We start from the raw sequence: 24,455 nt of genomic DNA on the forward strand, positions 1-24,455 counted from the left end.
TGAGCTCCCTGGAAGCCCTGACCCCCAGGTCATTGCCTCCAGTGTGAATCACCAGGATGTCTGGGGGCCTATCCAGTAGGGAAAACCTAGTGACCTCAGGAACCACCTCCCCCCCACATCATGCCCCGGACACCTATCCAGCGAACACTGCCCACCTCACGGGGAATACCCAACTGCCGAGCCCCAGGCCGCACCTCAGCCCTCCTGGCACCCCAGTACACGTAAGAGTGCCCCAGGATCCACACAAGGCATCTCCGACCTGCAAACAAAACAAAACAAAAACACGGTACAAAACACCCACCAACAAGGAATCACAGAGACACACAGACAATGAACAGACAAGGTAGAGGAAGAGAAAAACGGCAGGCAAAACCCCCAAAAGGGGCCTGAGGAAACTAGAATCCCCCACAGAAAACATAATCCTACAACAAATGCGGCCTAATGTAGAGGCGATACCTATTAGACTCACACCTGCCTATCCTCCGAACAGCAGTGTCGTCCAACCCCCAACGGGACGCCTCAGTAGCCGCACCAATGCGAAAAGAGTGGGACCCATACTGCCCCGGGGTCAAAACCCGCCAACCCCAAACACTTCTGGAACACGGCCACAAACTGGAAGCACAACAAACAGGAACCGTTGGCGTGGATCAAAAATGTGCACACAGCCGAAAAACGAGTCAAAGGCCCTGCTCGCCCTGAAACAACTCCAAATGTGCTCCCTTCCCCAACTGATACGTCTTGGAACGGCGTATTCCAATCCGAACTGAATCCTCACCGAACACAACGTCCTCCCACAGCACACCCTCGCCTACCGACTTGGAGGGACTAATCAGCTCCCCCAGCCGCAAGGCCCCGATGAATGCCAGCAGAAGAGCAGCACAAAACAAAGTCTGCTCATAAGCACTCGAGCAAACCGCAGAAAGCCCCTCAAGGACGGCCCTCAAAATGGGAACCAAAACCGGACGCCGGAAATCCACAGACCTACGGCCCCTATGATATCCCTTCATAGCCTGCCGCACCATAAAGGATTTTGTGGCATCTGCCAAACCTGACAACTTGAACCAAAATGCCAGTCCCGCCAACTTGCGCGAGACCGACACCCCCCGAACGAAATTCCGCACCACAAAGTAAACCACCACAGAAACCAGATCCGCACCCTGCCCAAGGCCCCCTACCTCCGCAAGCAAAGACTTCCATCCCTCCCACGCACCAGCATACGCATCCCAAGTAGCCACGCTCACCGAATCCCGGATCAGTCCTGCTGCGACTCCAACACCACGTTCCACAGGCCAGGTTGACAAGGCGTCCCATGCCGCTCTGCCTCCGGGGCCAACACGCGAAACTCCGTCCACTGCGAACGAGACAAAGCATCCGCAATCCTGTTAGTAACCACCGGAATGTGGACCGCGTAGATAAAAGCATTTAAACGAAGGCACAGCAATACCAAGTGGCGCACCACCGTTAGAGAGGAAGCCGAAATACTATTGATGGCTGACACCACCCCCATGTTGTCACAGTTGAATCGCACCTTATGGTTCTGAAAAGCCATGCCCCAGAATTCCACCGCCAGCACAATCGGAAACAATTCCAAAAGTACCAAATTCTGCAACCAACCCGCTTCCTTCCAAGACTCGGGCCACCTACCGGCACTCCACCTGCCCTGAAAGTAAGCCCTGTACCCCACAGAACCCGCTGCGTCCGTGAACAACGTCAGTTCCGGAGAGCTCACCGGCTCTCACTCCCACGCCGGGCTGGTGCGCCGACCGGCACATCGCCGGACACACCAGCCGCCTGCTCCGGTATCCAGAGGACGGGCCCGGGACGACACGCCTAGGAAGGGGATTCCTACCAGGCGTCCCCCAGCCACAGCTAACGTACGCTTGGAAGGGGGGCCTGAAGGGTCCGACGGCGGCCTCCCAATGTGGCGCTGAGCCCGAGGGGTCCTGTCAGGGCTAAAGCGCTCCGGCGGCCTAGACCACCGAGCACGCGGAGGCGCAGGCCTTGACTGTGGGGGGGGACTGCTGGACCCCCTGTAACGAAGCCGCGACCCGGCTCTGCACCCACGCAGTGCCGTGCACTACAGCCGCAGCCCTGAGCCGGGCAATAAAGTTCTCCAGCTCACTCATGCTCGCAGATAGACAATTGTCCTGAACTTGCCTCCCGTACTCCCGGGGCCGGATTCAGATACCTGAGCGTATCTATCCGGCCGGCGTAACATATCTTAGTTACGCCGCTGTAACTTTGGGCGCAAGTTCCGTATTCAGAAAGGGCACAAGTTCTAAGTTACGGCGGCGTAACGTATGTGGGCTGGCGTAAGCCCGCCTAATTCAAATGGGGATGTTGGGAGTGTGTTTTATTTAAATTTGCTTTGACCCTGCGTATTTTAAGTTTTTTTGAACGGCGCATGCGCCGTTCGTGAAAAAATCCCAGTGCGCATGCTCGAAAATCCGACGCAAAATGTCATTGCTTTCGACGTGAACGTAAATTACTTCCAGCCCTATTCGCGAACGACTTACGCAAACGATGTAAAATTTCAAAACTCGGTGCGGCCGAACGTACGTTTCTGAATCGCCGTATCTACCCAATTAGCATATTCCTTGCGTAAGCATACGGAAGCGCTACCTAGCGGCAAGCCTGAAAATGCAGCCTAATATACGATGGTGTAAGACACAAAGGCCCCATACACACGAGAGGATTTATCCGCAGATACGGTCCAGCGGACCGTATCCGCGGATAAATCCTCTCGAGGATTTCAGAGGATTTCTCTGCGATGGCGTGTACACACCATCGCATTGAAATCCGCTCTGAAATCCTCTGGCGATGACGTGTCGCGCCGTCGCCGCTATTATGACGCGGTGACGGGCGCGACGCTGTCATAAAAGGAATTCCACGCATGCGTCAAATCATTACGACGCGTGCGGGGAATCCCTTTGGACGGATGGATCCGGTAAGTCTGTACAGACGAGCGGATCCATCCGTTGGAATGGATTTCAGCAGATGGATATGTTGTGCAGCACAGCATATATCCGATCTGCTGGAATCCATCCCAGAGGAGATTTCTCCGCGGAAACAGATCCGCTGGCGTGTACACACCATAGGATCTATCCGCAGAAACCCATTTGCTGGGATTTATCTGCGGATGGATTCTATCGTGTGTATGGGGCCTTACACTTGTCGGATCTTAGGGATATCTATGCGTAACTGATTCTCTGAATCAGGCGCATAGATACGACCTCCCGACCTCAGAGATACGACGGCGTATCAGGAGATACGCCGTTGTATCTCTTTTCTGAATCTGGCCCCCGGAGTCTATGGGTAGCTATCTAGGCAGATGACCCTTTTCTGCGCACACAATAATAGACTGCTATTTATTGTCTGTGTCTTTATTGGTACGTTGCAGATTTCAATATACATGTGAATGACACACGTGATATGCGGTAAAACTGGAAACAACAAGAATATTATAACATTACCATACGATAATAAACAACATCATACAAATACTAACTGGGATGACTAACTGATTCCCTAATAGCCTGTGGAGGAGGAAGAGAAAGATTGCTTACCTCCGATGCCATGGATGGGGAGAGATAACATCGAGGCCTACTGCCATAATCTTGAAAATGGAGATCTCTAAGGGGCATTCACTTCCTGACTAAAGAGGATATGATGATTTTGATGTCACATCCTTTAAGGGCTAAATAGGAATATTTACACTCATATTAATGTTTGTCTCAGGTTAGCTGTTACGCTTGCGCCATCTACTGGCCAAACACAATTATGGCTTACTAATGCAGGAACACATTAAAGCGGAAGTTCACCCATAGAGAACACATTTTTCCCCTTAGATTCCTGCTCGTTTTGTCTAAGGGAATCGGCTAGTTGTTTTAAAATATGACCTGTACTTACCGTTTACGAGATGCATCTTCTCCGCCACTTCCGGGTATGGGTCTTCGGGAGCGGGCGTTCCTTCTTGATTGACAGTCTTCCGAGAGGCTTCCGACGGTCGCATCCATCGCGTCACGATTTTCCGAAAGTCGGTGCGCAGTATAGAGCCGCACCGACGTTCGGCTTCTCTCGGCTACGAGTGACGCGATGGATGCGACCGTCGGAAGCCTCTTGGAAGACTGTCAATCAAGAAGGAACGCCCGCTCCCGAAGACCCATACCCGGAAGCGACGGAGAAGATGCATCTCGTAAACGGTAAGTACGGCTCATATTTTAAAACCAATAGCCGATTCCCCTAGAGAAAACGAGCATTAATCTAAGGGGAAAAGAGAAAAAAAAAAAACGAATTGGGTGAACTCCCGCTTTAAACGACACAGTGAATTGTGTTTTTGAACCTGAAGATGGAGAGAAAGGTATCCTGGAGATATAACAACAATCAGCAAACAATGTTTTCACTCTGCTGCCCAGAAGCCGAGTGTAACTAGTCCACCCCCAGCAATTCTCTAACTCCCCCCCTTACACACCCCTTAGTTAGCCAATGGGCTTGAACCCCTTGCCAACCTGCCTCTTAAGTTAACCCCTTGTGTTTTCTGGCTGCCTTATCACCCTGTCATGACCCCCCTCTCCTGATCCCATTCCTGTCCAGCTACGGGGGGGTTCTTTCCCAGAGTTGGGTTTTAATTAAACATAGATGCATTTAGAAGCTGATTAGCTACCATGCACAGCTGAATCACATTTTGCAAACTCCAGCTTTAATAATACAACACCAGGGTGTCTGGGGCTATGAACCTGCATGGCTGTAAAATTGAGCATTGACTGTGCATGTTGCACATGGCTCTCAGAGTGGTATACACGGTTGCATGATCACAAAACACACACACACACACACACACACACACACACACACACACACACATATGATATATATATATATATACACACACACAGTACAGACCAAAAGTTTGGACACACCTTCTCATTCAAAGAGTTTTCTTTATTTTCATGACTATGAAAATTGTAGATTCACACTGAAGGCATGAAAACTATGAAGTAACACATGTGGAATTATACATAACAAAAAAGTGTGACACAACTGAAAATATATTTCATATTCTAGGTTCTTCAAAGTAGCCACCTTTTGCTTTGATTACTGCTTGGCACACTCTTGGCATTCTCTTGATGAGCTTCAAGAGGTGGTCACCTGGCGCAGCACCCCATCACCCTCCTTCTTGGTCAAATAGCCCTTACACAGCCTGGAGGTGTGTTTGGGGCCATTGTCCTGTTGAAAAATAAATGATGGTCCAACTAAACGCAAACCGGATGGAATAGCATGCCGCTGCAAGATGCTGTGGTAGCCATGCTGGTTCAGTATGCCTTCAATGTTGATTAAATCCCCAACAGTGTCACCAGCAAAGCACCCCCACACCATCACACCTCCTCCTCCATGCTTCACAGTGGGAACCAGGCATGTAGAGTCCATCCGTTCACCTTTTCTGCGTCGCACAAAGACACGGGGGTTGGAACCAAAGATCTCAAGTTTGGACTCATCAGACCAAAGCACAGATTTCCACTGGTCTAATGTCCATCCCTTGTGTTCTTTATCCCAAACAAGTCTCTTCTGCTTGTTGCCTTTCTTTAGCAGTGGTTTCCTAGCAGATCTTCTACCATGAAGGCCGGATTCACACAGTCTCCTCTTACCAGTTCTAGAGATGTGTCTGCTGCAAAAGGTGGAAGAACCTAGAATATGAAATAGATTTTCAGTTGTTTCACACTTTTTTGTTCTGTATAATTCCACATGTAAAAATGTGTATTCTTAAAGACCTATAATACACAGCTCGGCGTGTAAGGTGACTAACAACACCAACTGGTACAACTAGACAGATAATAAGTCCCAGGTGATTTGAAGACAGTTTTCATATAGATAAAATGTCCAAAAATGGTGATAAAGGAGATAAAGGTCGTGCACCGTCCACCGCACTCACAATCCACCACGTGTTGGGAGAAAAAGACCCCGCAGGGGTTCAAACTCACCAGAGATATAAATAAAGAAAACCTTTCACAGTAATCGAGGATATAGCTATGAAGACTGCTGTCATATCCGTCTCATAGGGGAATCACTTCTTATAGGATCAGCCTCAGATGTAAATGAATAAACACAAAAAAAAAATGCCAACATAGCGTAATTCTGTTTAACCACTTCCTTACTGGGCACTTAAACCCCTTCCTGACCAGAGGACTTTTTGCGATTCGGCACTGCGTCGGTTTAACTGACAATTGCGCTGTCGTGCGACGTGACTCCCAATCAAAATTGGCGTCCTTTTTTCCCCACAAATAGAGCTTTCTTTTGGTGGTATTTGATCACCTCTGCGGTTTTTATTTTTTGCGCTATAAACAAAAATAGAGCGACAATTTTGAAAAAAATAAAAAAAATTTACTTGTTGCTATAATAAATAGCTCAATTTTTTTTTACATTTTTTTTTTATCCTCAGTCTAGGCCGATACGTATTCTACATATTTTTAGTAAAAAAAATAAAAATCGCAATAAGCGACTGGTTTGCGCAAAAGTTATAGCGCCTACAAAATAAGGGACAGAATTATTATTTATTTTTTTACTAGAAATGGCGGCGATCTGCGATTTTTATTGGGACTGCGACGTTATGGCGGACACATCGGACACTTTTGACACATTTTTGGCGCCATTCACATTTATACTGCAATCAGTGCTATAAATATGCACTAATTACTGTATAAATGTGACTGGCAGAGAAGGGGTTAACACTAGGGGGTGAGGAAGGGGTTAATGTGTACCCTAATTAGTCTTCTAACTGTGGGGGAAGGGGGGTGACCGATCTGTGTCTCTATGTACAAGAGACACAGATCCGTCTCCTCTCTCCCCTGACAGCACCGCTGTCTGCGAGAGCCGGGAATGAGAGATGATCTCATATGTAAACATATGAGATCATCTCTCATTGGCCGCACAGATCGCCTAGCAAACGGCCACTCCGATTGGCCGTTCACGTCGATCTGTGACTGGCTGTGTCCAAGGGACACGGCCAGCACAGCAGTTCCCCGCTGCGTGCTCGGGGAACGTGCAAAGGGGCGGCCTGAAAAAGACGGCCTGTTAGAGATTGGGAGCCGTGCTGCGGCCGTACAAAGTCGTACGGCCGTCAGCAAGTGGTTAATACTCACCCCTTCCTTTAAGCTCCCCCCATAAAATGTACGTACAAAAAATAAAATCAAAATGAGCAGAGTAAATCACTTCACCCGGTGCTTTGCAGAGAAGCAGCGTGTTTGACCACAGTCCCCAGCTGGTGTACAGGTGGAAGAACTCCCTTTTCGGATCCCTTAGTGAAGTGTAGTTGTCATGTCTGGTTAAAGCATGTAGCTGTAACCCTTACTAGTTTTGTCGTATGTGCGACTTCTACGGAGGGTATAGCTACACTCCCGTCATGACCGGATATAAATAATCTTCCAACGTCCGTCCGACGGCCAATCGGAACACCAAGGGGCGTTCCTACAGGCCCTCGCCCGTCAGCCAATCGGAGCACAGGGGGCGTTCCAACAAGTGCACGTCACGCCCTCCCGTGTTAACCATCTACACGTACGCTTACACGCTTGTGTAGATCGGGATGAGGAGATACAAAGCTGCTGCACGCAGCATTCAGCCGTTCGCCCTCAATGAGGGAACACACAGAAAACAGATTGACCCATCACGTGCTTCATCGCGTCAGTCCGGGTGAAGGGCGAATAACATATATAATTCATTAGTACTACAATACTAGCCTACATTCTCCTAACAGTAATAAACATCAAAAGAATGATCGCATACACGTTCTAACTCCCGAGCAAACAAACATTGTGGTGTAATAAAGCTGAACCAGCTGTTTTTGTTTTAACCACTTGACCACTGGGCACGTAAACCCACTTAATAACCAGACCAATTTTCAGCTTTCGGTGCTCTCACAATTTGAATGACAATAACTCAGTCATACAACATTGTACCCAAATGAAATTTTCGTCCTTTTTTTCACACAAATAGAGCTTTCTTTTGGTGGTATTTAATCACCGTTGGGTTTTTTATTTTTTGCGCTATAAGAGAAAAAAGACTGAAAATTCTGTAAAAAAAAAAAAATTTTTCTTTGTTTCTGTTATAAAATTTGGCAAATTTAGTATTTTTTCTTCATTCTTTTGTAAATGTGAAAGATGAAGTTACGCCGAGTAAATAGATACCCAACATGTCACCCTTCAAAATTGCACACGCTCGTGGAATGGCGCCAAACTTCGCTACTTAAAAATCCCCATAGACGACGTTGCAGGGTATTGTGGGGTATTGCGGAGTATTGTGGGGTATTGCGGAGTATTGTGGGGTATTGCAGAGTATTGTGGGGTATTGCAGAGTATTGTGGGGTATTGCAGAGTATTGTGGGGTATTGCAGAGTATTGTGGGGTATTGCAGAGTATTGTGGGGTATTGCAGAGTATTGTGGGGTATTGCAGAGTATTGTGGGGTATTGCAGAGTATTGTGGGGTATTGCAGAGTATTGTGGGGTATTGCAGAGTATTGTGGGGTATTGCAGAGTATTGTGGGGTATTGCAGAGTATTGTGGGGTATTGCAGAGTATTGTGGGGTATTGCAGAGTATTGTGGGGTATTGCAGAGTATTGTGGGGTATTGCAGAGTATTGTGGGGTATTGCAGAGTATTGAGGGGTATTGCAGAGTATTTTGGGGCATTGCAGAGTATTGGGGGCATTGCAGAGTATGGGGGCATTGCAGAGTATGGGGGCATTGCAGATTATTGCACAGGGAGGGATGGATGGCTGGATCTGTGACTGCATGTGTCACAGATCCAGCCCACAGCAGCAGCAGCAGCTGCTTCCGCTCTCTCCCCTCTCCTCTCACACTGTACCGTTCGGTACAGAGAGGAGAGGGAGGAACCGGCGTCATCACATGACGCCGGTTTGTTTACTAGTGATCGCTCCGTCATTGGACGGAGCGATCACGTGGTAAACCGCCGCTATCAGCGGCGATTTACCGTGATCCGTGATCAGCCGGGTCCGGAGGACCCGGCGGTCACGGAGACTCCTGTGTGCGCGCCCTACAGGGCGCGCGGGAGCGCGATTCTGGGAGGACGTACATTGACGCCCTCCCAGAGTTAAGCAACCGCCTTGTAGACGTATTTCGTCTATAGGGCGGTTGTTAAGTGGTTAAAGCCACAGTGTCTAAAAAGTGCAAATGCACATATTAAACTATATATATATATATATATATATATATATATATATATATATATAAATATATATATATATAAATAAATATATATATATATATATATATATATATATATATATATATATATATATATATATATAAATATATATATATAAATATATATATATATATATAAACAATATACCTAGTATATATGGATGCAAACGAGATTTTTTACATAAAGGGAAATGCCACTACATAAATATAAAATGTTAAAATATTAAAACATTTTAAAAATATTAATGTAATACCCCTAATAGAGTTCTATTACATTAGAAAATAACATTAAATAATCAGATTAAAAATCACTAAGAAAACAATTTATATCCAAATCGACATTTAACCCCCTAGGCGATAAAGTGTCGACCGAAAAAATCCATTGAGTTTCCCTTTTAGAGAGATCACGAACCAAATTAGACCCTCTCCACTCAGGCTTGAGGTGGTCTATACCCCAAAATTTCAAACCCCTAGGGTCTTTAGCGTGGAATAATTTAAAATGTAGGGATACGTTGTGATCCTTGAATCCATTTAGAATATTAACGACATGTTCTGCGATCTTAATTTTCATTTGTCGCGACCTATATAGATTAAGCCGCACGGACATTGTAATGCATAGACCACATGATCAGAATTGCAAGTAATGAACTCATTTATAGTGAATTCTTTATGATTTGATGTAGAGACAAAGTTCTCAACTGCCCCCACTGGCCGGCTAGCTTCCTTACACGCTCGGCACTTCTTGCAGGCAAAAAAAAAACATCTCGATCCCAAAAAGTGGCAGGACGGGATGGAGGGTCAAGCACCTTTCAGACCACCCTATCTGCAAAACTAGAAGCTCTCCGATTTATAGACCCCGGTTTAGAGGGTAGTATAGGGGATAATGTCTTATCCATAGCCAAAACATGCCAATGAGTTGAGAATATGTTTTCAACTTCTCTATATTGCGAGTGGAAATCTGATAAAAAATTCCATTCTCGATTTCCATTTCTTTCCACTCTACCTCCATTGCACAGAAAATTCTCTCTTGGTACATTAGTGTTAAATGCTGGGGGGCAGGGGGAAGAGGTGTGAGAGATACAGAAGACATATGCCTCTAAGGCCCCGTACACACGACCAAACATGTATGCTGAAACTGGTCCGCGGGCCAGTTTCAGCATACATGTTCGGTCGTGTGTAGGCGCAAGCGGGCCGAATTCCAGCAAACATTTGCCCGCCAGGCCTTTTCCCAGCGGGCAAATATTCGTGGACGTGTTTTAAAACCGTCCGCTGGAATCCTGCCCGCTCGGACATGTACGGTCGTCAGTACAGACCTACCGTACATGTCCAGGCGCCCGCCGTCCCTCGCATGCGTCGAATGACTTCGACGCATGCGTGGAAGCCTTTAAATGGCAGGCCCGCCCACGTCTCCGCGTCATCGCCGCGGCGACGCCCCGCGTATTGTTTACGCGCGGACTTCTGTACGATGGTTAGTACAACCATCGTACAGAAGCCCTCTGGCAGGCATGTACGGTGAAAACGGTCCGACGGACCGGTTTCACCGTACATGTTTGTTCGTGAGTACCCGGCCTTACACGTGTCATGCGATGTGTCAAAACCTCTCCCTTCTCCAGGCGTGTTCTCGTTCCAAAATATTCAGACATAGGATTACTTCATTATACAATGTTTTATTCTTCCAACGATATGACAGCAAACAGACAGTTTATGCTTACATTTATTACAGCTGGTAAGAACATCAATGCAGGTTGATACTTCAGAAGTTACAGAAGGAGAAAATAGATGTTACATCTTCTATGCTGGCTATAAAGCCTCTCCGAGCAGGTTGGGTTCCAAACCCCCATCTCATCTGCAGAGTCCGATGACCCCGAGACCCCCGTCGAGTGACCCTGAGGCTTCCTAACTTACTTTGCTCAGCACCTGTATACTTATACAAGTTTAACAGCTAACTAAGCACAATTCTAGCTGTCCAAACAAGGTTGCGATGAGCTTTAACGCCCAGTTATGTATTTTTAAGTAACATCTCCAACCTCCTTCTTGACGTAGGACTTTCAAGAATAGATGTGGCCTATGCTATAACAGCTGTTCTGTCGTCATAACTAACCTTGTTTGCCCTCAAAGCTACCATGTCTAAACCAAATGATTCAGAGACATTTATAACATAATATCAATAATTTTAAAATCTAACAATTAGCCAGTTCTAAAATTATGGCATCCAGCATATCAACACGGTACCCTTTCCCAGTGAACTTTTTTTTAATAACCTGAGATTGTGTCAAGAAATCTTCCGGCTCTGAGCAGTTTCTCTTCACTCTGGTTAGCTGCCCTTTGGGGATATTTCGAAGCCACATTGGATGGTGGCTGCTACTGATTGGCAGGTAGCTGTTCGAATCCGTTGGTTTGAAGTAAACTTTTGTACCCAACCTATTTCCCACTCTGAATATTTCTACATCCAAAAAGTGAATATTGGTAGAACTATATTCACTTGTCAGTTTGATGTTATTGTTCGTATTCAGTTCTTCTAAGAAAGCTTGTAAGGTATCTAGAGGTCCTTCCCATATAAAGAACAGATCATCTATGTACCTTTTATAGAATAAAAGGCGTGGACGAGGCTTGGCATAGATTGTCGTGTCCTCCCACTCCCCCATGAAGAGGTTCGCAATGCTAGGCGCAAACTTCGTAGAAAATTCAAGATTTTAATGTCTGTTAGAATGAACTCCTGCAATGTTGAAGCGATCTGTTAAAACAATTAATAACGGGATAAGAAATGAAAATTAAAAAAAAAAAAAAAACATTTTTGGACAAAAAATGAGGTGAAGAAATAATCCTTTATTAACCACTTACCCCCCCGGACTATATTGCTGCCCAAAGACCAGAGTACTTTTTGCGATTCGGGACTGCGCCGCTTTAACTGACAATTGCGCGGTCGTGCGACGTGGCTCCCAAACAAAATTGGCGTCCTTTTTTTCCCACAAATAGAGCTTTCTTTTTGTGGTATTTGATCACCTCTGCGGTTTTTTAAAAAAAAATCGCAATAAGCGTTTGATTGGTTTGCGCAAAAGTTATAGCGTTTACTAAATAGGGGGTATTTTTATTAATATATTTTTTTACTAGTAATGGCGGCGATCAGCGATTTTTTTTCAGTACTGCGACATAATGGCGGACACTTTTGACACATTTTTGGGACCATTGGCATTTTTATAGCGATCGGTGCTATAAAAATGCATTGGATTACTATAAAAATGCCACTGGCAGTGAAGGGGTTAACACTAGGGGGCGGGGAAGGGGTTAAGTATGTCCCTGGGTGTGTTCTTACTGTGGGGGGGGTGGCCTCACTAGGGGAAACACTGATCCTCGGTTCATACATTGTATGAACCGAAGATCAGCATTTCCCCCGCTGACAGGACCGAGAGCTGTGTGTTTACACACACAGCTCCCAGTCCCCGCTCTGTAACAAGCGATCGCGTGTGCCCGGCGGCGATCGAGCCCGCCGGGCACACGCACGGGAGTCTGGGGCAAGCGGGGGGCATGTGTGCGCGCCTCCGGCGGCGCGCACGCGCCCCCTAGTGGCGGCTAGAAGAGAGGACGTTATACTACGTGCTCTCACCTAGGACAGCCACCTTGCCGACGTAGAACGGCGGTGCGCGGTCGGGAAGTAGTTAAACCTGAAATATTAACATAATAATTTTTTCTCAAACATTTTTGTAATGATACTAAATATGCAAATCCTGCCAGGGCACGCTACCAACGCTTGAAACAAAATATTGAGCAAAATGATTTCTAATTGTCAATACTCTGCTGCTGGGGGCGTAGGTTCACATGTTGAATGCTCTGATTTGGGTTTGGAGGTGAAGGATCTGTGGATATTCTATCATTATCAATGACAAAATTGTGTAGAATACAGCAGGCGAGTACTACTTTGATAGCATTTTTAACATCTAACTGCATTGTACTTAGCAGTACACGCCATTTTGCTGCAGATATGCCAAACGCACATTCGACCACACGTCTTGCACGACTGAGTCTGTAGTTGAAAATTCTTTCCGTATGGTTATGTCCTTGGCCGCTGTATGGTCTCATGATATGTTCGGACAGACCAAATGCCTCATCAGCCAGTACGACAGCAGGTAGTATTGGGTCATTAGTGTTTGGAAGAGGCCTAGGTCCCGGTTTTCGAAATCGGCCTTCATATATGCGACGGCCCATGGAGGATTCTCTAAAAATGCGAGAATCCCCTTGACTGCCGTATGCTCCAACGTCAACACAAATGAATTTTGATTTGGCATCCGCGAGTGCAAGCAAGACTATTGAAAAATATTTTTTGTAATTAAAAAACATGGATCCTGACTTTGGTGGTTTTTTGACACCTACATGTTTTCCGTCCAAGGCTCCAATACAGTTGGGGAAGTTTGTTTTCTCCCCAAAATTCATCCATTATTTTTAACCACATGGACTCTGTGGGAACTGGAATCACTTTGGTGTGTAGTTCCTCCCACAACACTGCACTTTCCGAGTGACTTTGGAAATTGTAGAAACACCCAATAAGAAATAATGATGGAGTGAGGCAAAAGACTGACCCGTTGCCAGAAACCTAAATGAAAAAAAAATGTAATTTATTAAAACGAATTTTTAGAAATAATAACACTAGTTTTGAATATTATTTACAATATTTAACATTTATTTCTATATAAATATATATCTACATCTATCTATATATATATATATATAGGTATATATCTAAAACTATGTATGTATATATATATATATACACCCGTATTTGCCGGCGTATAAGGCGAACGGGCGTATAAGACAACCCCCTAATTTTACATGTACTCACCGTATAAGACGTCCCCCCCTTCCGAGGCTTCCGACGCTTCATATTTCTTCCTTCTAAAGCCATGTTCTTTTTCATTCTTGCTGGAGCCATATTCTTCTTCCTCCTTGCTGGAGCCAATCATGGCAAGCGATATATTCTATTAATGAATACAAAGCCTGCTTGGATTGGCAGAGGCTGTAACATCATCAGCCCATGCCTCTCTGACTCTCAAAGCCAATCTGAGCAGGCTACTGTATGTAGGCACTCGGATTGGCAGAGGTTGTTACTCCAATCCGAGCAGGCTCTGTATACATTTGAATACATCGCTCACCGGGATTGGCTAAGCGGTATATACTGTATGTAGCCGAAGCTACATACAGTATTACTGCATATCCAGCAGGCATCCGAGCAGCTGACCCGGCGTATAAGACGACCTCTGCTTTTTGGCCAGTTTTTTTAAGTGTAAAAGGTAGTCTTATACGGTAGCAAATACAGTGTGTGTGTATATATATATATATATATATATATATATATATATATATATATACATACATACATACACACACACACACACACACACACACACACACACACACACACACACACACAGATATATGTATAAAAATACATTTATATTTGCTTAAAATTATAACAACTTTTATATATATTTATATTTTTTTCTAGATATATAGATATATAGATATATAGATACATATATATATCTATCTAAAATACATTTATATTTGCTTGAAATAAAACAATTTTTTAAATTTCAATAGTTTATTGGGTTTTCAAGAGGAAAACAAAAGAAACAAAACAAATAGTGCAAAACATACAGACCATACTTTCAGACAGATAAAGAGGGAGCACATTCCATTGACATGAGTTAAGTTGGTTCTAGATACTAATGCAGTCATTGGTGTAGCATAACATCACAAAATGGAGTGTCTCTCAAGATCGTCTATGAAACCCTGTGTACCCGTTTCAGGGCAATACCTATAGCCAGCCCCTTGCGATCCCTCTCTTTGGTCGCGGTAGCCAGCCCCAGCCATAGAAGACATAACTCAAAACCCTGCCCGCAATACACAGGATTCTCCTCCCCCGATGTATTTACTTGGAGACAAGGGATGTGTGAGGAGGGTGAGGAAGTTAAGATATCCGAAAGGTATGAACAAAATAAGGTAAACAGGGCAGATTAACCCCTGCCCATTAACATTAACGATTAAATCAAATCAATTGCCCTAACTAGTCTAGACCGCCTGACACTCCAAAGTTAGGATACCCATAAGGTTTATTTATCAAGTTTCCATTTTTGCCATGCAGCCCATAGTTTGGACACCTTTTCATACTTCCCTAATGCTGACGCGTGTAGGATTTCGTACGTGCTATGCGTTTGGACCGTGTTCAAGATTTCTGTTAGTGTTGGAGGAGCAATGTTTTTCCAATGTCTGAGGATTACAAGGCACACGTGTGGCTAAAAGAATATGTAATACTACTGTTACTTGGGAGACGGGAAATCCTTCCATGCCAATGGACAGTATAGCCATAGCAGGATACTGTGGGACTCTAACTCCCAGGATCCCAGTCAATACTCCCTCTACCTGTGACCACAGTTGCCTGATATTTGGGCATTCCCACATTATATGGAAAAGCGTGCCCCTCCCCCCACAAAGTCTCCAGCAATTTGCAGAGGTATTCGGAAACATTTTAGCCAACCTGTGGGGGGTAAGGTACCAATGGAAAAGTAGTTTTTGATGCATTTCCAGGAGATTAGTGCTCCTGGTGCATGTCACCTGCATCTTTATTGATTTTTCCCAGGAGTGGATTGAGTACTCCATCCCAAATTCGCGTTCCCATGCTATAATATTTTGGGTTTTGATCATTACATTTTTCTCCTGTAAGCCATTATATATAACCGATATACCTTTGGGTCTAGTAGTCGGCTGTTGAAAGAACCTGCTTATCTTGACCGGGAGGTGAGTGAGAATCAAGGGATTCTTCTTAAATAGTTGGGATACCTGGATATATTTGAACTGTTCATTAGCTGGAAGGCTGAATTTTTGTTTCAAAGCTTCAAATGACATCATATTGGAATCTCTCAGTATGTCCTCTAAGTTAATTATACCATGCTCTCTCTAGGTATTAAGATTGATATCTGGGATTAGGTTGTGAAGTGCATTAATGGGAAATTTGAGCGACTCTGTGGGTCCCACCCAACCCTGTGCTGTACATAAGTGGGTCCAAGCCCTCAGTGACGCCAGTATAGGGGGTGCGTAACTTTTGTTTAAGGACCTGTTAAGGGGGGCTGACATCAAGAAGTCTGAGACTTCTTCTCGGGATTTGCCTCTGTTCTAAGTCTTTCCACAATACTTTAGAGTCAGGGTTGAACCAGTGGACTAGTAGGGATAGGATAGATGCGAAATAGTAGTCCTGTAAGTGGACGTGGCCCACTCCCCCTGCTGTTCTACTCTTAATTATCCTACTAAAAGCACACCTTGCTCTCTTACCCTGCCACAGAAAGTTGTTCACAATAGATTGTACAGATTTAAAGTAAATATTGGGCAGAGGGATAGGTAAGGTCCTAAATATATATATAAAAGTTGAGGCAAAATTAACATCTTAAAGGCCGCCAGTCTCCCCAGCCAAGACAACTCCGTCACTGCTAGGTTCTTAAGCCTGGATTCCAGGGAATTTAGAAAGGGAGTGTAGTTAGCAGACACTATTTTTTCTGTGGTAGGGGTCAGCGTTATCCCCAGGTAGGTTATGCCATCTTCCTTCCATACATAAGGGAATTTGTTCTGCAAAGCTACTTTCACCCCAGTGCTCACACCCATGTTCAGCACATGGGATTTCGCTTTGTTCACCTTATAATATGAAACTGTAGAAAAGGTCCGTAGTACCGTTTGAACAGTGGCCAAAGATTCCTGCACCTCAGATAAGATTAGAATAATGTTGTCAGCGAATAGGCTTATGACATGATTTTTTGGGCCTACCACTATCCCAGTAATTCGGGGGTTTGATCTTATTTGGGCAGCCAGTGGTTCCATCATCAGGTTAAAAATGAGTGGGGATAGGGGGCATCCCTGGCGTGTGCCATTTGTTATTTGAAATGGGTAGAAAGTGCGCCCGCTACATATACCTGGGCTGATGGTCGCGTGTATAGTGCCATAATGGCTGAGAACACCCAGCCCTGAAAGCCAAACTTCTGTAGAACCTTGGCCATAAATCCCCAGTGGATCCTGTCAAACGCCTTCTCTGCATCCAAAGAGAGGAGCAGATAAGGCGTTCCCCTACATCTAGCGACATGGATCAGGTTAACCAATCGCCTAGTGGTGTCAGCCGTCTGTCTACCCCTGGTGAACCCCGTCTGATCTGCATCCACAATATCTGGAAGAATGGTCATCAGTCTAGTAGCTAATAGCTTGGCATACATCTTTACATCATTATTTAAAAGGGATATCGGCCTAAAGTTCTGTGGGTCATCCAGAGATTTCCCTGGCTTTGGCAGGGCTATAATTGTAGCCTTAAGCATCTCTGGGGGAAATGAGGAAGACGCAGCAGCAGCACCAAAAACCCTGGTCAGATGTGGGCAAAGAATGTCCTGAAACGCTCTATAGTATTCCCCAGTGTAACCGTTGGGACCCGGTGATTTATTAAGTGGAAGAGATTTCATGACCTCTTTGACCTCTAGGTCTGTAAAGGGTGAATTAAGGAGTGCGAGTTGGTCCCGTGTGAGCCTAGGGAGGTCAATCTTCTCAAGGAAAGCACTTATGGTGCTATCCGTGGGTTGAGAGGTGGACTGGTCTTCCTTAAGATTGTATAGTGAACTATAGTACTGACTGAATGCATCAGCTATTGCCTGGGGGTGTGTCTGTTTGGTCAAAGTATGGGGTTGTATTATGTGGGGGATTTGGGCTTTGACTCTGTGTACCTTCAGTTTGCTGGCCAAAAGTTTCCCAGCTTTATTACCACTCGTGTAGTAGGAGAGTTTCAGCCTCCTGGAGGCCTTCTCAAAGTCCTCAAGGAATTTAAGTCTAAGCTCCGTACGTTAATGGGATATTAGGTTAGTTAAGTAGTGGGAGGGTTGAGTCATATTTTGTCTGTCTAAAGCGTCTATTTGGGAGATAAGTTGCTAGTCTGCTGCTGCCTTTCCCTCTTAAGTCTCGCCCCTTGTTGTATCATAACACCTCTCACAAATGCCTTATGGGCGTTCCACAATACAAACAAGTCTTCCACTGATCCCTGGTGTAAATCAAAGAACTCCACCAGTCTCTGCTCAATGTACGATCTGGACGGCCCATCCCTCAGCAAGACTGGGTTGGCTCTCCATAAAAAAGTGGGACCATGTGAGGATAGATCCCCCACAGTCAATCTCACTGAGGCATGGTCCGACCAGGTGATACTATTGATCTTAGCTGCCTTACATTTGAACAACAGTAGCTTGTCAACCAAAAACATATAAATTCTACTATAAGAACCGTGTGCAGAGGAAAAAAAACGTAAAATCTCTCTCATTTGCATTAAGGCACCTCCATGCATCAAATAGTTCGTGAGACCATAATGTATCTCTCAAAGAGGGTGGAAGTCTCTTAGGAGAGGATGTCAAGTCCACCAATGGATCTGTGGTAATGTTGAAGTCGCCACACAGTATCAATAATCCTTTCTGTACTGCTCTCACTTTTTTCATTATCTTACGAAAAAAGCTGAGTTGCCTGACGTTTGGGGCATAAACATTAGCCACTGTGTACGTGGTGGAGTTAATTACACACCAGGATGAGGTAGCGCCCCTGTGGATCAGAGATGGTGTCGTGGAGACGAAAAGCCACAGAGTCACTCACCGCCACCATCACCCCTCTCTTTTTAGCTTCTGCATTTGCCAGAAATATGTGAGCAAATTTTGGATGTGTGCATTTGGGATGTGCGTGAAGGTTGAAGTGCGTTTCCTGAACACATAAAACATTGCAATTATTCTGCAGAGCGTCCTTCCAAAGAGACCTCCTCTTGGCCGGGTGGTTAAGGCCTTTGGTGTTCAGGGTAAGAAAGTTCACCGCCAAGACAGTTCGTGTAATGAGTGCTCAACATAGTGGAAATGTAGTAAGACACTTACATAGCGTGGAGACTGCATCCTTAGGTCCATGGGTGTGGAGGAGCGGGACGACTTCATAGGTGGCGGAGGTAAATCAGCGTCAAGTAGTTTGAGATCGGTGAGTATCACGGCAAGTCCGACTAGCAGGGCAAAAAAGAACCGTCTAGAGATAAAAAAACATAACAAAACAAAACAGCAGTGGCCGAGGCCAAAGTAGTCGTGCAAAGAGTGTGACACTTGGTCACTCAGAAGGTAAAACGGGGGTAAAAGGGAAAAGTTGGAGCTGTGGAAAGAGAAGTTAGCAGAAAACCTCTCTTCAGCGAAAAATTTTGCTCAGTCCAGCTCAATCCGGATCAGTTGTGAGAGCGAGCATTTCTGCGATCAACTGTACACCACTCTTGGTCATGACCCCCTTGACATTCAGCCGTTGTGAAGGAGGTTGTAGATCTGGGACTATTCCCCAGGCTTGGAGCATGGCCAGTCCTTTCTCCAGGTATTCCATCACATATTCTCTCTAGTCTTTTGTAACTATCAGCTTTGCTGGGAAGCCCCACTTTTAGGTCAATTTGTGATTTCTGAGGGCTTTTGTTATTGTAGTAAGGTTCCTGTGTTTCTGCAGCGTATGCTGCGAGAGGTCAGCATAGAATTGGAGGTTAGCATACTGTTGGCAGCACCTCTTTTTGGCGCGAAACCGCCATGAGCCTCTCTTTGGTGTGGTAAAAATGAAGCCTGAGGATCACATCTCTAGGAACGTTATCGGAGAGATAGGAGGGTTTGGGAAGCCTGTGGATCCTGTCCACAGTAAAGTCCAATTCGGACATGTCAGGCAGTGTTGCAGTGAACAGCTGAGTCACATATTCACGCAGTCCCTGTTGCTTAATGGCTTCAGGAATCCCCCTTATTTTGACATTGGGGGGATGTCATGGATGGCATCCGCTGCATCCAGCCGGAATCTCGCCTTTTCCGGGCTGCCAGAAGTTGGAGTAGCTGGTTCCCCTCCTTCTTACGCCGAACCATGGCCAGAGCGGATTCCTCGGTCCCCCGGGAGGTAGATCGCTGTGCTGGCGAGGTGAAAACCCCGCTGGATGAGCTGCTATTAGTCGCTAAGTATCCGCTGGATCCGGAGCTCGGCTACAGCGCGGCCATTTCTGTCTCCGGCTAGCTCCGCCCCCAATATATCAATATTTTAATTATTTTATTAAATTAATAAATATATATATAAAAAAGAAAAAACATTATTATATATTTAAAAAATAATTAACAATGACACAAATGTATTTTTATATGTACTTCTACAAATATATAGTTTATGAATATATGCACATACCTGAGCGTCACCAACAGACGTTCCTCTGGTGACACACTCTTTCTCGTGTTGGTTTCCATGCGTGTCAGACTGGGTCTTAATTTTTCAAACAGCATGTCAAAAGGTCACAATTGACATCCGTGTAAAATTAAAACATTTCTCTGGATAAGTACGCAGCTGGACATACATATTGGTAAAATAGCCAACTGAAAATCTCTGTGCCATAACGGATGGGTCCAATAGCGACGAGCTCTGCCAACGGATCTCTCACGTAGTTTGCGACGGCGTTGAAGCCTCAGCAAGAGCAACGTGAGGACAATTTATTGGCATATGTTCAATATGGGATCCATTTCACAAAGGAGAATCAAATGGAAGTATGCAAGTGCTCTCTCTGCTGCTGCTCTCTCTTTTGAAAATGGCAGAAATAGTTAAAAATATATAGCTTTCAGAGCTTTGGGAGGGTCTACAATGTCTTTGTTTTTAAACGCTGATAGCCGCAAACGCGGTAAAAACGCAGCTAAACGGCACAAAATTTGCGGCAAAAACGGGTGTTTTAAACGCCGGTTTTTGACTTTGAAAACTTGAGTTTACATGTGTTTGCATTTGCTTCTCGTGTGCATGGGGCATACGAGTTTTCACCAACCTCCTTGCTCTCACAGATCAGTACCAACTGTGATTCCCAGGCAGAGCAAAGGCTGTCTGCTCAGGTGAGCTTAAATGGACCTGGGAGAGAGGAACACCTGAACTGGATCAGAGCTCCCTGAACGTATAAGAGAGGAGCCTGGGAGAGGTATAAACCCAGAACAAGACTTTCCCAGGCTCTCTCTGGGACGCTCTGCTACAATAATTATATATATACACACACAGTATATATGACGTTTTCACTAAGGTGTACTAACATATACACTTAAGCAAACACAGTGGCCCAGATTCAAGAAGCACTTGCGCGGGAGCAAGTGTGATTTGCGCCGCGCAAGTACTGATTTGCTCCCAGGCAAATTTGCGGCTGATTCTGTAAACCAGCTAAGCCTGAAATTCTGCCTTTTTCCCGCGCACGCAGCCTCGCTGCTCCGGAGCAATTCTTGCGCAATTTTGCGCAGGGTGTAACTTGCGCAAACATGTTATTCCCTCAGCTAATATGCAAATTAGGTACTGCCGATGATTCTGAAACATGCGCGTGTGAGGCGCATCTTGCGCTGGAAGCGCGCAAGCTTTTTTCCCCGGGCAAACTTGCTCCTTCTAAAAGCAGGGGCAAGTTAGCAACAGATAGGCACATGTCAGCTGCAGGAGCGCGCAACTTCAGCAGCACCTAGACAGACGACCTGAACAAGCAGAGCACCCACATTTTAGGGACCTCAGATCTGTGCACCAACATGCCAGGGGCAGCTATGATATTCTTGATATTCTATTGACTGAGCCGACTCGTAGGAGGGCACGGGAGAGGATTTACAGAGGGCGCTACAACCTTTTTGATATGAGTGATAATGAGGTGTATCGCATGTTTCGCTTCAGCCCTGAAGTCATCCTTGAGTTGTTAACAATCCTGCAGGATGACATCAGCAGCCCGACCCATCGGGGACAGGCATTGCAGCCACTGGTGAAGGTAGTCGCAACCCTTCATTTTTTGGCAAGTGGCTCATTTCAGCGCACAGGTGGAATGGTGGCGGGGATGTCCCAATCCAGCATGAGCAGGTGTGTGCACCAAGTGATCCCTGCAATACTCAGACGCATGGGCACACAATTTATCAAACCAACCACGGCTGACCTGCGGCAGAAGGCAATCAGTGATTTTTATGAAATAGCCAGATTTCCACGCACTGTGGGTGCAATAGATTGTACCCATGTGGCACTACGCCCCCCCCGGCACCTCGAGCATATCTACTGCAACAGGAAGCATTGGCATTCGATAAATGTGCAGGTGATTGTGGATGCACATGGCCTCATATGGCATGTCCGTGCCAAACACCCAGGGTCAAGCCATGACAGTTTTATTTACCGACACAGCCCCATCCCAACCGAGTTTGACCAGAACATGTATGGAGATAGCTGGCTGATTGGTGAGTGACATGGGTGTCAGGTATGACTGCCCCCCCCCCCCATGATGCAGACATCACAAGGGGCACATGCACGACTAACATCCTCCTGTCTTTTCCCTTCCAGGTGACTCTGCATATGCCCTGGGACCTCACATGATGACCCCATTTCGTAACCCTCAAACACCAGGAGAGGAAAGATTTAACGAAGCCCATGCACGTACCCGTGCGGTGGTGGAGCGCACATTTGGCCTCCTTAAATCTCGATTCAGATGTCTGGATAAATCAGGGGGGACCCTGTTGTATTCACCCAACTTTGTGTGCCAAATCATCGGGGCATGTTGTATTCTCCACAATTTTGCTGAGAGAAGGGGCATGCACATTGAGCTACGCAATGACCTTACCCCAGAACCACGCAATCCCCCCCCCCCCAATAAACACTACCGGATCTTCTGAGTTAGAGCAATCCGGAATGGTCTTGTGGAACATCTCTTTGCACATTAAACACACCCTGATCTTGTCACAAGTATAATGCATGTATGCACACCACTGTGGTCCCTAGCACACACACGACACATGCACCCCAAATTGGATTAGACCCAACAATACCACATGGTATTAGGGAGCAGCAACGCCGCGTCAAGGCTCCAATTATGTTGCTGTCCATTCATACACCTTTCACATGGCAGAGGGTGACACCCCTTTTCCAGCAGGAGTGTCACCCCCCCCCCCATTCACACACCAGTCACACTGTAGTATACACTCCTCACCGTGTGTAGGGACTACAAATAAATATAAAAGCTCATATTCTGAGCATATAATAAACAAAAATAGCTCATATTCTGAGCATATAATAAACAAAAATAGCTCATTCTGAGCATATAATAATTTTTCAAAATATATATATATTTTTTTCTTCTTTGGGCCAAGGGTGCCCCGGCTCCGGCTCCTCAATCTCCGTGGTGCGGAGGAGGCATGGGGTGGGGATGGAGGGGGGGAGGAGCATTAACCCCTACTTCCAGACTCCTCGCAGGTGGTGGCTGCATGCCCTCCATGGCGTTGGCCAGGCGGGCGAGGATGGTGTTGGTCTGGCCCAACATCCGCATTTGGCGGGTGGTGGTGTTCCGCTGATGACGGCGGGTAACTCTCCCCTCCTCCCGCACAGCAGCGTTGTTGGCCTGCACAGCAGCGGTGTTGGCCTCCACCGCAGCTGCCATCCTGCTGACCTCAGCAGTTAATAAAGCGGGGGCGTTCTGCTGAGCCACCAAGCAGGTGACTATGGCCTTGGAGTTGCCACTTAGTTCATCCAGGCTCCGTGAGACATGTTTGTCCCGGTCTGCATGCAGGGTGAGGGCATGCTGCACAGAGGTGGAGGTGGATGCCATGCTGTCCGCCAGACGTCTTACATCTCCCACCATGGCCCCTATATGGCGGCTCTGCAGGGCCTGCTCCTCCAGCAGACCCTGACGGAGGCTGGAGGGTATATCCCTGGTTTTGGACAGAGCCTTCCTGGGAGGAGAGGCTCGGGCACGGACAGAGGGAGAAGGGGAGGGGTCCACAATGGAGGGGCTTGCCCTGGAGGGGGATGACGTGCTGGCCGGGGGGGTGGTGGGTTGATCAGGGATGGTGGTATCCTCCTGGAGGGAGACAGAGTCCTCCTGGATGATGAAAAAGGACTCCTCCTCCAAAACCACTTCCTCCACCATACTTGTCCCTGGTAGGATCTCCTCCTGTACCAGCATTGCCATAATGTCCATGGGGCCTGACTGGACCCCTGGCTCAGGTATGGATGGCGTGGGTCGCCCCGCAGCCGAAGACGGTCCAGCTTCATCATCCTCATCACCACCTGTGGATGACACCAAAAAAATATATTTTGCTGGTGCAACACACTGCTCACATGTTCACTTCTACCCCCTCCCATGATGCACAGCAGATATGAAAAAAAATAATAGTTCCATGTTCACTTCTACCCCCAAATATGTTCACTTCTACCCCCTCCCATGAT

Source organism: Rana temporaria, chromosome 1 (assembly GCF_905171775.1).
Source record: "Rana temporaria chromosome 1, aRanTem1.1, whole genome shotgun sequence".
Taxonomy (NCBI): domain Eukaryota; kingdom Metazoa; phylum Chordata; class Amphibia; order Anura; family Ranidae; genus Rana; species Rana temporaria.